We start from the raw sequence: 15,519 nt of genomic DNA, 5'->3' as shown, positions 1-15,519 counted from the left end.
CATCATTAGTAAGGATCACTGTAGCTTAATTACATTCATTACTATAGCAAAAGCTGAGGATGTCACACCACTCTCCCACTCAGTCTCCCACCACTCCACAGTCGGTTTCTCGCTGAAGTGTCGGCCCCATCATCATCCTCTTGGACGAGGAGGACGATACGGAGCAGGATAGAGACCAGGCAAAAGAGGCACCGGGCCATCAAGCATGAGCGAGACATCATCATCAGCCCATGCAGGCATCGGTAGGTGACGCCATGCCACCATCACAAACGATTTCTAGTACTACCAAAAACGGCTGCGATACGTAGCTGGTCCCACGGGGTGCCCATCAGGGCATGCCTTATAAATGATAGTAGGCAACCCTTATCAACAAGATGCACCTTCCCAACCCTTAACCGATTCGAATAGAAATCTCAAGTTAAGAACCTTATCAACAAGTTCTTTGGGTGGAGTAGTCCAAGGATGGGTGAGCGGTTGAGAACCTTTGTAAATCTCGAGGTTCATTTAGGTGGTGTTATACGATCACTATAGGTGTTTATCAGTAAATGCTTGTGGTGATATGTCATTCTAGCTAAATAAATCTTGAGATCCTTGTTCTAAAGATATTTAGACTGGTTTTCTTTTGTTGTTTTGAAAATGTGTGTGCATGTGTGTAAATCGACCATGCCTATGTGTATGGACCATTCCCTTGAAAATATTTAGAATTATTTTTTTGTTTTTCCGAAAATGTGATTTTGCTTTGTTGTTTTGAAAATTCGTGTGCATGTGTGTCAACCCACCATGCCTGTGTGTGGACCATGCCTTGGAAAATATTTAGTGTTATTTTTTTATAAAATGTGTGTGCATGTGTGAACCCATGATTTTTTTTGCTGTTTTCGAAAATGTGTGGGTGTGTCAACCCATGCATGTGTGTCTCGACCATGCCTACATTGTGCAGTTTCCGACGACAAACCTACGAGTGGGCCCTTAGGGTCTGCCATGCCTTTTACTGAGAACGTTGCAACGCCAACCATGGGTGATGGTGTGGTTGTGTGTGTGTGTGTGCATGGGCGTGTGTGAACCCATGCATGCATGTGTGTGGTCCATGCCTCCGTTAAGCGGTTTTCGACGGCACATCTATCGGTAGGCCCCCTAGTACAGGGTATGTCATCGAGGTTTGACTCACCATGCTGGAAGACCAAGGAACAATGGGTGACGTGTGTGTGTGTGGTCGCATGCATGCATGTGTGTGTGTTTGCGCCCACGTGCGTGTGTGCATGTATGGTTGTGTGAGAGAGCCCATTCATGTGTGTGTGTGCACCATACCTTTGCTGTGCGGTTTTCAATGACACACATATCGGTGGGCCCCTGGGGTCTCTCATCCTTATGAGTGACCATGCTGGAACATCAAGGATCAATGAAATGTGTATGCGTGCCCACATGTGTGTGTGTGTGTCGACCATGCATGCCTCCATTATATTGTGAGGTTTTCAATTACACGCCTATAGATGGGCCGTTATATAGGTCATATATATGTCATCCATTTGACTGTCAATACTCAAGCAACACCCTAGCTACATGTCATGTGTGTGTGGGGTGGGGTTGAAGGGGTACCATATATACGTCCATAACCTACCATCTATATAACCAATCTTATGAGGGGTATATTCAGTTTTCTGAGCTAGGTGCATGCCACATCATAGTGTTGTGCATTTCCTATTTAAACATCGGAATAGACCATTTTCCTATATACTATTGGTCACATGCAGGGCGATGGTGTTCTTCTAGCCCCGCTCAACCGATGTTCGACAAACGACAACTCGTGGGACCGTGCGGTTTATACATCCCTCTAGACCGACAATAATATGTGATGGTTTAACCGAATTAAGGTATAAATTCTCTTGGTTGTCTTACGACAAGTCAGACATGAATAATTGTGTGACAAAGTTTGAGCCAGATCATATGTTCATAGGAACCCCTCCACCAACACAAAGTGTAGGGAAAACATCCTATGTTTATGTCATGAACCCTTTTCTGTTGCACTATAAACTTTTAGGAATACACATATGCATCATGTGCCAAGTCAAAGTTGTGCATTGTGAATTCAAACATGACGAAACCATGTTTGTACATATATAAACTTCATCCATGCCTAAATACAAGTCTTTTTACATATTTCACTACGAACTACACACACACACACACACACACACACACACACACACACACACATATATATATATGTATGTATATGTATATATATACATACTTTAGAGTGCAGTACGTATTTCGTAGTGGATTCTCTAAAGACTTATATGTAGGAACGGAGTGAGTATATATTTGGGACACTAGCACGAGTCGTTGTGATTTGACTCTCCCTCATGTTTTCTTTGCCTTTTACCCCAAAAACGCTATTATCTAAAATAGCAAACAAATCTGACGAAACAACCGTATGTGATTGTATACCCAACATACACGAGTGTGCTACTCTAACCGTCTGCGATGTATGTACACTTCAGAATTAGCTCCGTGTAGTGGTGGAAATCGTAAGAGTCAGCTAGTGCAAAGGGGTACTATGCATAGTAAAAACCCAAACCGACAACAACCTGTAAAAGATCCCGTCACCAGAGGCTAATAGCTAATTGTTTTCGCCGATAGCTCGCCACCACCACCACACACACCAAATTGAACCGCTGCTCAACCATCTGGATGTGTATGGTGATGTCCTGATAGTGTTGGACAACGACATGATAGAGGATTCCGCTGTGTTGGCCGTCATGGGGGGCAACGGCAAATAGCCAGCGGTCGCGGCCGATGACGACGGAATAGAGGATTCGGACGCAGTGGCCTCTATATTGGTCAATGGTGAACCGTCATCTGCCGCGGTCGACGATGACGACGACGACCCCGAGTTTCAGCATCGGATGAAAATGGTCATCGCATCTATTTATCTAGGAATCGAGCCTCGATGCGTTCATGTGTGACAAGGACGAGGGTCATTTTATTGTTGGTATGGAATAACCTATCGCATTTGCGCATGCCATTCGCAAGGCGGCTAGGGATCTGAAGCAGAAGAAATGGCGAGAGAATGCAAAGAGGAAGCGACTGATGAGGAACTTAGATGCACCACGCAAAAACAGGCGGGAGCAGCACCAGAAGGTGGCGGAGCAGGCCGTCGCATGCCTCTCATCCATGTTGGAGGCTAGTGCAAGCCTTCGAGCTGCGGCGGCAGCCCTGGCAACAACGTCCATGGAAGCCAGGGACGCGGCTCATGTGAGAGCGACACCTATGTGTATCCTGATGGCCCACACAGATGCCACTACAGCCTCCTCGACAACGGTGGCTACCCTGGGGAATGCCGTTGTAGCAAAGGTAGCTTCAACACAATCGGTAGATTTAGCGAGAGGTGCCATGGTCAGTCTGACCAAGGTATCCCCGCCTGTCGCCATCGTGGGACTACTGGATCTCATCAACTTGACGACCTCCTCTAAAAACTCCTTCTTAGCCGAGGAAGGTCATGACGACACGGGAGGCGCGTCACTTGTATGCATCCATGGTGTAGTGATTATTTAGTGCAATTCATCTTCATGTAAATTGACGAACTGTTTGTAAATTACCGAGCATATGAGCTAATCTCAACTACTCCCTCCATTCCTAAATATAAGTCTTTGTAGAGGGTTCACTAAGAAACTACATGCAGATGTGTATAGATATATACTTCAGATATAGATTCACTAATTTTGTTTCGTATGTAGTCCCCTAATGATATCTTTAAAAAGACTGATATTTAGGAACAAAGGGAGTAATACGATGCAGAGTAAGGCATTTCTGGTGAAAATTAGCCTAATATTTGTGTCATATGTTTGTGTGCATGTGGAAATTTAAGATGAATTTCACGCGTACGTCTGAACATGAGGATGAACCGTATGAGATGAACCCGCTTTGAGAAATATCAGAAAAAGCTACCCGCCTTAAGCGATGCAAAAATTTGTGGTATCATGGAATGGTATTTCATTACAGAGTACATACTTTATTATGTTTGGACCGTGTTCGATCTTGGTTGCTCCCGCACCGCTTTAGTTCCTTTACCAAAGTGGAAGCGGTATTTCAACTGCCGCCCTCCTTCATCCACCAGTGGCCCTATAGTAAAATTTTAGCTGGCGAGGCATTCGAACCATCACCATTCATCGTCCACCACCATCTCCACCAACACCATTACTACTAAAAAAATCAGTAGCAGTGGCACATTCGCAACCGCCCTCCACAACAACCCCCTCCCCTTCCTCCCCTGCTTGAACCCTAGCTCTCCCCCCGCCCCCGCCGCCTTCCACCACCAAGTTCAGTCGGTCTTCTCATGTCTGATAGCTAAACAAGTTCAGGGTCCCCACCGATCCACGTACACCATCACTGCCCTAAGTTTTTAGATGAGTTCGGCGGTGTCCCTTTCCCCCAGATCGCCATCCCATAGTCTAGAGAGTCGTAGCCTAATCAGCCCGACCACATATCCCGTGGAGCTCGAGGAGTGTACGAGCAAAAAAAGGTATATCATGGCCTCTCCACCACACGCTGGAGAGGTGGGCGATGTTCGTGCCGACCCTGCGATCCAGGAGGAACACCTCATCATGGAAGACAGTGAATATGTTGACTACATTGCCATGTCGAAGGCTTCAAATCTGCAGGCTTGCGTATGCCGGTATTTCAAGAGATTCGTCTACGACATCAAGCTCCACAACATCACCGGCTTCACTCGGGCCATGTCAAAAGTTAAGTGGTCCACCAGCAACGTCTCTGGTTCAACCATCGTCGATCTCTTCAAGGACCCCACCGTTGATCTCCTCCGCCTAGCAGTCATGGATTTGTGATCCTTCCATGCCATTGAGCCCCTTTTGTCATTTCTAAAGGAAACATTCTATGGCGATGGCTTGGGATCCTTAGATCCAAAGTCATATCTCATCGACCAAGAAAAGGGCACACACTACGGCTGTTACAGGGTGAAACGTCCCATGTGTGCCATCAGGGGCGCACCCCCGGACACCACAAATTCCAACTAGAAGAAGCCCATGCATGACAAGTGAGGCAACATCCCTTGAGAAAATCATACTTTTTCTAGCTAGCCCTCTCGTACTCAATGTTATAGTAGATTTTGCCATGCGATAATCATGAAGTGTCTAATTCAACATTTGTCCAATTTTCAAGCAGATGCCTTGCTTTTCTATATCTTGTTGTTTGGTTGGTTGGATTGAGTATTTGTCCAGTTTTCAATGGCTATTGTTTGTTGTTACAGTGAGCATATATACCATGTTTCTTTCATTTATTCGCGATAGGATGTTTATTATGTGCAAGTATGAAGTGTGCAGTTCAATTTCATCAATACCACTTGTTATGTATAGTGTTGTTAAGGAGTGTCCTCAACGGCCGCTTAAAACATTTATGCCTTGTTTCTATGAAATTGGTTGTCAGGTTGGTTGAAGTGAGCATTTGTCTATTTTTCAAGCACATGCCTTGTTTTTTACTATCTGGTTGTTAGGTTGATTGCAGTGAGCATTTGTCTTGTTTTCTAGCAGATGCCTTGCTTTCCTATATTTGGTTCTTAGATTGGTTGCATTGAGCATTTATCCAGTTTCCAATGGCTATATTTGGTTGTTATAGTGAGAATATATGCCTTGTATATTTCAAGAAGATACCTTCTATATTTGGTTGATGTTAAGCATGTTATACTTATCATGACTTTTCATGTACTTGCACACGACAACAATGTGAGTGGCCAACTTTTGCCATCGAGGTTTTTTTCATCCTTCCGCTTATACTCCATCCATTCGATAATGTAGTGCATATAGATTTTTTGAATAGTCAATCTTTGCGAAATGTCAATTTTTTATAAAGAATAGTATCTATATATACCACACTAAAATGTATAAAATATGAAATTAAATTCTTTGATATATCTAATGAAATGGAATTGCAATTCGAGATGTATACGGTTTTCTCTAGAAACTTAGTGAAAGTTAGTAAATGTTCACTTCGCAAAATATTTAAAGGCAACACATTTTGTAATTGCTGGATTATAATATTACTCCATTCTACAATTGCATTTTATCTTCTAATATTGGCCTTTTGCTTGTAGGTGCATATGTCCTTGGTAAAGATCCAATCCTAGACCCGTTTTGCGTGTGGGACATGAAATATTGATACTTGTGATCTGCGTTGGGTTTTCCGTTAAGAGGAACGGGTTATCGCAGCAAAATGTGGGTAAGTATTTCCCTCAGCTATGAAACCAAGGTTTATCGAACCAATAGGAATATCAACCACAACAATCTTCAACGGCTGCACACAAAAGATCAAACAACTTACACCCAACACGGGCAAGAGGGTTGTCAATCCTCTTGTCTTGTTATTTGCAAGCGATTGAGGTGTGTAGATAATTATACATAGCAAGATAAAATAAAAAGAAGTAAATAGCATCTAGGTATTGAAGGTTTTATCAATATCACTACATGAATCCGCGTATTTGCCATCTGCCATAGCAAACGGCAAAGGGTTACCCCACGGACGGCAAAGCCCTTTGTTGTCCGCCGACAGTCAGCAAAACTTCTACGACTGCTTGCACCGGTAAATGGCCCTCTTTGTCGTCTGCCAGTAGGCAGCAGACGGTAAAGGCCTTTGCCATCCGTCATCAATGGCAAGCACATGGCATCCCACTCGCACCTACTCCGTTAGGTGGCTAACAGAGTATTTGTCGTCTGCCTTGCGCGCCACCTTTCTCGTCTGCTGGGGCCACACCTTTGCCGTCAGCCACGGCCAAACCATTGTCGTCTACCTGGTGGCCACCCTTTGCCGTCCGCGAGGCCCCGCCTGAGGTGCCCCTCCTTTGTCGTCTGCCTGGTGGCCACCCCTTTGTCACGTGCCTCGTGGCTACTCCTTTGACGTCCGCCTCGTGGCCTCCTTTGCCGTCTGCCTAGTGGCCCCCTTTCCTGTGTGCCGCAGACAACAAAGTAACCATACGGTCCAGCCGGTTGCCCCAGGTTGCATAGGTGGATGACACGTGGCACCTTTACCATCCGCTGGAAGATGGCAAAGCCCTTTGTCGTCCGCTCGCAGACGACAAAACACTAGCATTCCACTGTTTTGTTTGCTTTTAGATATTTCCCTGCATTTTAAAAATACACATGTGATATATATAATTTCTAACACCCACATAAAGTTTTAAAATACACATATCATATAAGCAGCATATAGGCCATGTATCGAACATCATATAAGAGCAGAACAACAAATAGGCTAGCTTCCAATACATACACATAGTTTCAATCATCATTCATACACATACTTATCTTATCTCCATGCATACACATAGTTTCACACTATTTATCAATACAAATCCAAACAAAAAGTAAACAGTGGTAGTCCTTCAGTGTTGGCTTCCATGAATGCCACCTTCCATGAAGTGAATCAAATCTGCAAAATGAAAGCAATAAAGTTAGAAGAAGAAGAATAATAAAACTAGAAAATAAGAAAACTAGAAGAAGCAGGAGGAGGAGGAGGAGAAGGATAAGAAGGAGGAGAAGAGTAGAAGAAGAAGGGGAAGAAGAAGAAGAAGGATAATAAGAACGGGAAGATGATTTCTTATCTTATTTTGATCTTATTATGTCATTTTGGAGAAAGATACACTAAGTTATGATCTAACCAAGGTTCTTGTGCTATTTTTGACCTAACTAAGCTAATTATGTCCTAAATGAACTAAATAAGCTAATTATGTCATTTTAGAGGATAATTATCTAAGTATGTCATTTTGGAGAATAAAACTAGAAGAAGAAGGAGGAGGAGGAGACTAGAAGAAGGAGAAGAAGAAGAAGGTAAAGATGATTACTTATGTCATTTTAAGCTTATTATGTCATTTTGGAGGAAGATGCGTTAAGTTATGATCTAACCAAGGTTATTGCGCAATATTTGACCTAAAAAAATTAATTACGTCATAAACGAACTAAATAAGCTAATTATGTCATTTTGGAGGATAATTAGCTAAGTATGTCATTTTGGAAAATAAAACTAAAAGGCGGAGGAGGAGGAGAAGAAGACTAGAAGGAGGAGAAAAATAAGAAGAAGGAGAAGAAGAAGGTGAAGGTGATTACTTATGATATTTAGAGCTTATTATGTCATTTTGGAGGAAGGTACACTAAGTTATGAGCTAATCAAGGTTCTTTTGCTATTTTTGACCTAACTAAACTAATTATGTCATAAATGAACCAAATAAGCTAATTATGTAATTTTAGAGGATAATTAGCTAAGTATGTCCTTATGGAGAATAAAACTAGAAGAAGGAGGAGGAGGAGGAGAATAGAAGAAGGAGGAGAAAAAGAAGAAGATGGAGAAAACGAAGGTGAAGATGGTTACTTATCTTGTTTTGAGCTTATTATGTCATTTTGGAGGTAGATACGCTAAGTTATGAGCTAACCATGGTTCTTCTCATATTTTTGACCTAACTAAGCTAATTATGTCATAAATGAACTAAATAAGCTAATTATGTCATTTTAGAGGATAATTAGTTCTGTATGTCATTTTGGAGACTAAAACTAACAGAAGGAGGAGGAGGAGGAGGACAAACCTAGAAGAAGATGGAGAAATAGAAGGTGAAGATGATTACTTATCTTCTTTTGAGCTTATTATGTAATTTTGGAGGAAGATATGCTAAGTTATGAGCTAACCAAGGTTCTTGCGCAATTTTTGACCAAACTAAGCTAATTATGTCATAAGTAAACTAAATAAGCTAATTATGTCATTCTGCAGGATAATTGGCTTAGTATGTCATTTTGGAGAATAAAACTAGAAGAAGAAGAAGGAGGAGGAGAAGACTAGAAGAAGGAGAAGAAGAAGAAGGTGAAGATGATTAATTATGTCATTTTAAGCTTATTATGTCATTTTGTAGGAAGATGCGTTAAGTTATGATCTAACCACGGTTCTTGTGCTATTTTTGACCTAACAAGTTAATTATGTCATAAAAGAACTAAATAAGCTAATTATGTCATTTTGTAGGATAATTAGCTAAGTATGTAATTTTGGAGAATAAAACTAAGAGGCGGAGGAGGAGGAGAAGTAGACTAGAAGGAGGAGAAAAAGAAGAAGGAGAAGAAGAAGGTGAAGATGATTACTTATATTATTTAGAGCTTATTATGTCATTTTGGAGGAAGGTACGCTAAGTTATGAGCTAATCAAGCTTCTTGCGCTATTTTTGACCTAATTAAACTAATTATGTCATAAATGAACTAAATAAGCTAATTATGTAAGTTTAGATGATAATTAGCTAAGTATGTCATTATGGAGAATAAAACTAGAAGCAGAAGGAGGAGGAGGAGACTAGAAGAAGGAGGAGAAAAAGAAGAAGATGGAGAAAACGAAGGTGAAGATAATTACTTATCTTGTTTTGAGATTATTATGTCATTTTGCAGGTAGATACACTAAGTTATGAGCTAACCATGGTTCTTGTCATACTTTTTACCTAACTAAGCTAATTATGTCATAAATGAACTAAATAAGCTAATTATGTCATTTTAGAGGATAGTTAGCTTAGTATGTCATTTTGGAGGATCAAACTAGAAGAAGAAGGAAGAGGAGGAGGAGAAGACTAGAAGAAGGAGGAGGAAAAGAAGAAGATGGGGAAGATGAAGGTGAAGATGATTACTTATCTTGTTTTGAGCTTATTATGTCATTTTGGAGGAAGATACACTAAGTTATGAGCTAACCATGGTTTTTGTGCTATTTTAGACCTAACTAAGCTAATTATGTCAGAAATGAACTAAATAAGCTAATTATGTCATTCTTGAGGACAATTAGCTAAGTGTGTCATTTTGGAGAAGCGAACTAGAAGAAGGAGGAGGAGGAGGAGAATACTAGAAGAAGGAGGATAAAAAGAAGAAGAAGGTGAAGATGATTACTTATGTAATTTTGAGCTAATTATGTCATTTTGGAGGAAGATGCGCTAGTTATGAGCTAACCAAGGATCTTGTGCTATTTTTGACCTAACTAATATAATTATGTCATAAATGAACGAAATAAATTAATTATGTCATTTTAAAGGATACTTAGCTAAGTATATGATTTTGGATTATAAAACTAGAAAAAGAAGCAAGAGGAGGAGGAGAAGACTAGAAAAGGAGGAGAAAAAGAAGAAGATGGAGAAGAAGAAGGTGAAGATTGTTTAAAAACTTATTTTGAGCTTATTATGTCGTTTTGGAGGAAGATACACTAAGTTATGAGCTAACCAAGGTTCTTGTATTATTTTTGACTAAGCTAAGCTAATTATGTCATAAATGAACTAAATGAGAAAATTATGTCATTTTGAAGGATAATTCACTAAGTATGTCATTTTGGAGAATTAATCTAGAAGAAGTAGAAGGAGGAGGAGGAGAATTCTAGAAGGAGGTGAAAAATAAGAAGATCGTGAAGATGATTACTTATCTTGTTTTGAGCTTATTATGTTATTTTGGAGGAAGATACGCTAAGTTAAGAGCTAACCAAGGTTCTTGTGCTATTTTCGACATAACTAAGCTAATTATGTCATAAATGAACTAAATAAGCTAATTATGTCATTTGAGAGGATAATTAGTTAAGTATGTCATTTTGGAGAATAAAACTAGAAGAAGGAGGAGGAGGAGGAGAAGCCTAGAAGAAGATGGAGAAGAAGAAGGTGAAGATGATTACTGATCTTCTTTTGAGCTTATTATGTATTTTTGGAGGAAGATATGCTAAGTTATGAGCTAACCAAGGTTCTTGTGCTATTTTTGACCAAACTAAGCTAATTATGTCATTCTGCAGGATAATTGGCTAAGTATGTCATTTTGGAGAATAATACTAGAAGAAGAAGAAGGTGAAGATGATTACTTATGTCATTTAAGCTTATTATGTCATTTTGGAGGAATATGCGTTAAGTTATGATCTAACCAAGGTTCTTGTGCTATTTTTGACCTAACAAAATAATTATGTCATAAACGAACTAAATAGGCTAATTATGTCATTTTGGAGGATAATTAGCTAAGTATGTAATTTTGGAGAATAAAACTAAAAGGCGAAGGAGAAGGAGAAGAAGACTAGAAGGAGGAGAAAAAGAAGAAGAAGGTGAAGATGATTACTTATGTTGTTTAGAGCTTATTATGTCATTTTGGAGGAAGGTGCGCTAAGTTATAAGCTAATCAAGGTTCTTGTGCTATTTTTGACCTAACTAAGCTAATGATGTCATAAATGAACTAAATAAGCTAATTATGTAATTTTAGAGGATAATTAGCTAAGTATGCCATTATGGAGAATAAAACTAGAAGAAGAAGGAGGAGGAGGAGACTAGAAGAAGGAGGAGAAAAAGAAGAAGATGGAGAAAACGAAGGTGAAGATGATTACTTATCTTGTTTTGAGCTTATTATGTCATTTTGGAGGTAGGTACGCTAAGTTATGAGCTAACCATGGTTCTTGTCATATTTTTGACCTAACTAACCTAATTATGTCATAAATGAACTAAATAAGTTAATTATGTCATTTTAGAGGATAATTAGCTTAGTATGTCATTTTGGAGGATCAAACTAGAAGAAGAAGGAAGAGGAGGAGGAGAAGACTAGAAGAAGGAGGAGAAAAAGTAGAAGATGGGGAAGAAGAAGGTGAAGATGATTACTTATCTTGTTTTGAGATTATTATGTCATTTTGGAGGAAGATACGCTAACTTATGAGATAACCAAGGTTTTTGTGCTATTTTAGACCTAACTAAGCTAATTATGTCATAAATGAAATAAATAAGCTAATTATGTCATTCTTGAGGGCAATTAGCTAAGTGTGTCATTTTGGAGAAGAAAACTAGAAGAAGGAGGAGGTGGAGAATACTAGAAGAAGGAGGATAAAAAGAAGAAGAAGGTGAAGATGATTACTAATGTAATTTTGAGCTAATTATGTCATTTTGGAGGAAGATGTGCTAGTTATCAGCTAACCAAGGATCTTGTGCTATTTTTGACCTAACTAAGCTAATTATGTCATAAATGAATGAAATAAGTTAATTATGTCAATTTAGAGGATAATTAGCTAAGTATATCATTTTGGATTATAAAACTAGAAAAATAAGCAAGAGGAGGAGGAGAAGACTAGAGAAAGGAGGAGAAAAAGAAGAAGATGGAGAAGAAGAAGGTGATGATTATTTAAAAACTTGTTTTGAGCTTATTATGTCGTTTTGGAGGAAGGTACGCTAAGTTATGAGCTAACTAAGGTTCTTGTGCTATTTTAGACCTAACTAAGCTAATTATGTCATAAATGAACTAAATAAGCTAATTATGTCATTCTTGAGGATAATTAGCTAAGTGTGTCATTTTGGAGAAGAAAACTAGAAGAAGGAGGAGGACGAGGAGAATACTAGAAGAAGGAGGATAAAAAGAAGAACAAGGTTAGATGATTACTTATGTAATTTTGAGCTAATTATTTCATTTTGGAGGAAGATGCGCTAGTTATAAGCTAACCAAGGATCTTGTGCTCTTTTTGACCTAACTAAGCTAATTATGTCATAAATGAACGAAATAAGCTAATGATGTCATTTTAGAGGATAGTTAGCTAAGCATATCATTTTGGATTATAAAACTAGAAAAAGAAGCAAGAGGAGGAGGAGAAGACTAGAAAAAAGAGGAGAAAAAGAAGAAGATGGAGAAGAAAAAGGTGAAGATGATTACTTATCTTGTTTTGAGCTTATTATGTCATTTCGGAGGAAGATATGCTAAGTTATGAGCTAACCAAGGTTCTTGTGCTATTTTTGACTAAACTAAACTAATTATGTCATAAATGAACTAAAAAACAAATTATGTCATTTTGAAAGATAATTAACTAAGTATGTCATTTTGGAGAATTAATCTAGAAGGAGTAGAAGGAGGACGAGGAGAATTCTAGAAGGAGGTGAAAAATAAGAAGATCGTGAAGATGATTACTTATCTTGTTTTGAGCTTATTATGTCATTTTGGAGGAAAATATGCTAATTTAAGAGCTAACTAAGGTTCTTGTGCTATTTTCGACATAACTAAGCTAATTATGTCATTTTGGAGAATAAAACTAGAAGAAGAAGGAGGTGGAGGAGAAGCCTAGAAGACGATGGAGAAGAAGAAGGTGAAAATGATTACTTATCTTCTTTTGAGCTTATTATGTAATTTCGGAGGAATATATGCTAAGTTATGAGCTAACCTAGGTTCTTGTGCTATTTTTGACCAAACTAATCTAATTATGTCATAAGTATACTAAATAAGCTAATTATGTCATTCTGCAGGATAATTGGCTAAGTATGTCATTTTGGAGAATAAAACTAGAAGGAGAAGTAGGAGGAGGAGGAGACTAGAAGAAGTAGGATAAAAAGAAGAAGAAGGAGAAGAAGGAGGTGAAGATGATTAATTATGTATGTTTGAACTTAGTATGTCATTTTGGAGGAAGATACGCTAAGTTATGAGCTATACAAGGTTCTTGTGATACGTTTGACCTAACTAAGCTAATTATATCATAAATAAACTAAATAAGATAATTATGTCATTTTAGAGGATAATTAGCTAAGTATGTAATTTTGGAGAATAGAATTGGAAGAAAAAGGAGGAGGAGGAGGAGAAGACTAGAAGAAGGAAGAGAAAAATAAGAAGATGGAGAAGAAGAAGTTGAAGATGATTACTTATGTTGTTTTGAGCTTAATTTGTCGTTTCGGAGGAAGATACGCTAAGTTATGAGATAACCAAGGTTCTTGTGCTATTCTCAATGTAACTAAGCTAATTATCTCATTTTGGAGGATAATTAGCTAAGTATATCATTTTGGAGAATAAATCTAGAAGAAGAAGAAGGAGCACGAGGAGAAGACTAGAAGGAGGAGAAAAATAAGAACAAGGACAAGAAGTTGGTGAATATGATTATTTTTCTTGTTTTGAGCTTATTATGTCATTTTGGACGAAGATACGCTAAGTTATGAGCTAACCAAGGTTCTTGTACCATTTTCGACCTAACTAGGCTAATTATGTCATAAATGAACTAAATAAGCTAATTATGTCATTTCAGAGGATAATTAGCTAAGTATGTCATTTTGGAGAATAAAACTAGAAGGAGGAGGAGGAGGAGAAGACTATAAGAAAGAGGAGAAAAAGAAAAATAAGGAGAAAAAGAAGGTGAAGATGATTACTTATGTTATTTTGAGCTTATTATGTCATTTTGGAGGAAGGTACGCTAAGTTATGAGCTAACCATGGTTCTTGTGCCATTTTTGACCTAACTAAGCTAATTATGTCATAAATGAACTAAATAAGCTAATTATGTCATTTTAGAGGATAATTAGCTGAGTATGTCATTTTGGAGAATAAAACTAGAAGAAGAAGAAGGGGGCGGAGGAGAAGACTAGAAGAAGTGGGGGAGAAGAAGAATGAGAAGAAGAAGGTGAAGATGATTACTTATCTTGTTTTAAGTTTATTATGTCATTTTGGAGGAAGATACGCTAAGTTATGAGCTAACCAAGGTTCTTGTGCTATTTTCGACATAACTAATGTAATTATCTCATAAATTAACTAAATAAGCTAATCATGTCATTTTCGAGAATAAGTAGCTAAGTATGTCATTCTGGAGAACAAAACTAGAAGAAGGAGGAGGAGGAGGAGGAGAAGACTAGAAGAAGGAGGAAAAAAGAAGAAGAAGGAGAAGTAGATGGTGCAGATGATTACTTATCATGTTTTGAGATTATTATGTCATTTTGGAGGAAGATCCCCTAAGTTATGTGCTAACCAAGGTTCTTGTGCTATTTTTGACCTAACTAAGCTAATTATTTCATAAATGAACTAAATAAGCTAATTATGTCATTTGGGAGGATAATTAGATAAGTATGTCATTTTGGAGAATAAAACTAGAAGAAGAAGGATAATTAGCTAAGTTATGACCTAAGTATGCCGCAGAACACTAGGGAAAACTTAATTCGTCGTCATCAAGGATGTGAATTATGGGGGTTTCTAGGGCCGAGTTCACTTGGAGAAGGTTGCCCAGAGAAGCGGTGTGCAATGCAACTTGGGAATTATTCTGACCGAAGATATTTTCCATGTATCGTTATCATGATGACACTGAAATGTTCATACTAGTAAGTAATGACCATTGAAATGAAAATCACCGTTCCAACCCCAGAAATGTCCGGCATGAGCGGAGGGGTCTCACCGTTTTGGAGGCCCATAGACTGCACATTTGGATTTGAAGGGTGAGTCATATCAGTTAGTAATGAAACTTACATTACATGCATGATTTGGCTAATGTGAAAAAGGAAACTTACCACAATTAGATCGTACATGGCCCGGTTAGCCGCCTCACTTTGTGCCCTCTCCTCCTCCAACAACCGAGTCATTTTCTCCTTCGCGGCCCGGTCCCTCTCCTCCAGAAACGTCTAGGTTGATGCTCTCTCTTTCCGAAGAGTACCCTGCAACACCACACCTCCGTTAGCATTGTAATCATCAATGGCCACACACACAATGTCCGTATAACTAACCTCGATGGCGAGATCGACTGGCCATGGACGAGGCCTTATCTC

This window comes from Hordeum vulgare, chromosome 5H (genome assembly GCF_904849725.1).
Source record: "Hordeum vulgare subsp. vulgare chromosome 5H, MorexV3_pseudomolecules_assembly, whole genome shotgun sequence".
NCBI lineage: Eukaryota > Viridiplantae > Streptophyta > Magnoliopsida > Poales > Poaceae > Hordeum > Hordeum vulgare.
The sequence above is the reverse complement of the archived record's forward strand: the minus strand, read 5'-3'. Positions refer to the sequence as shown.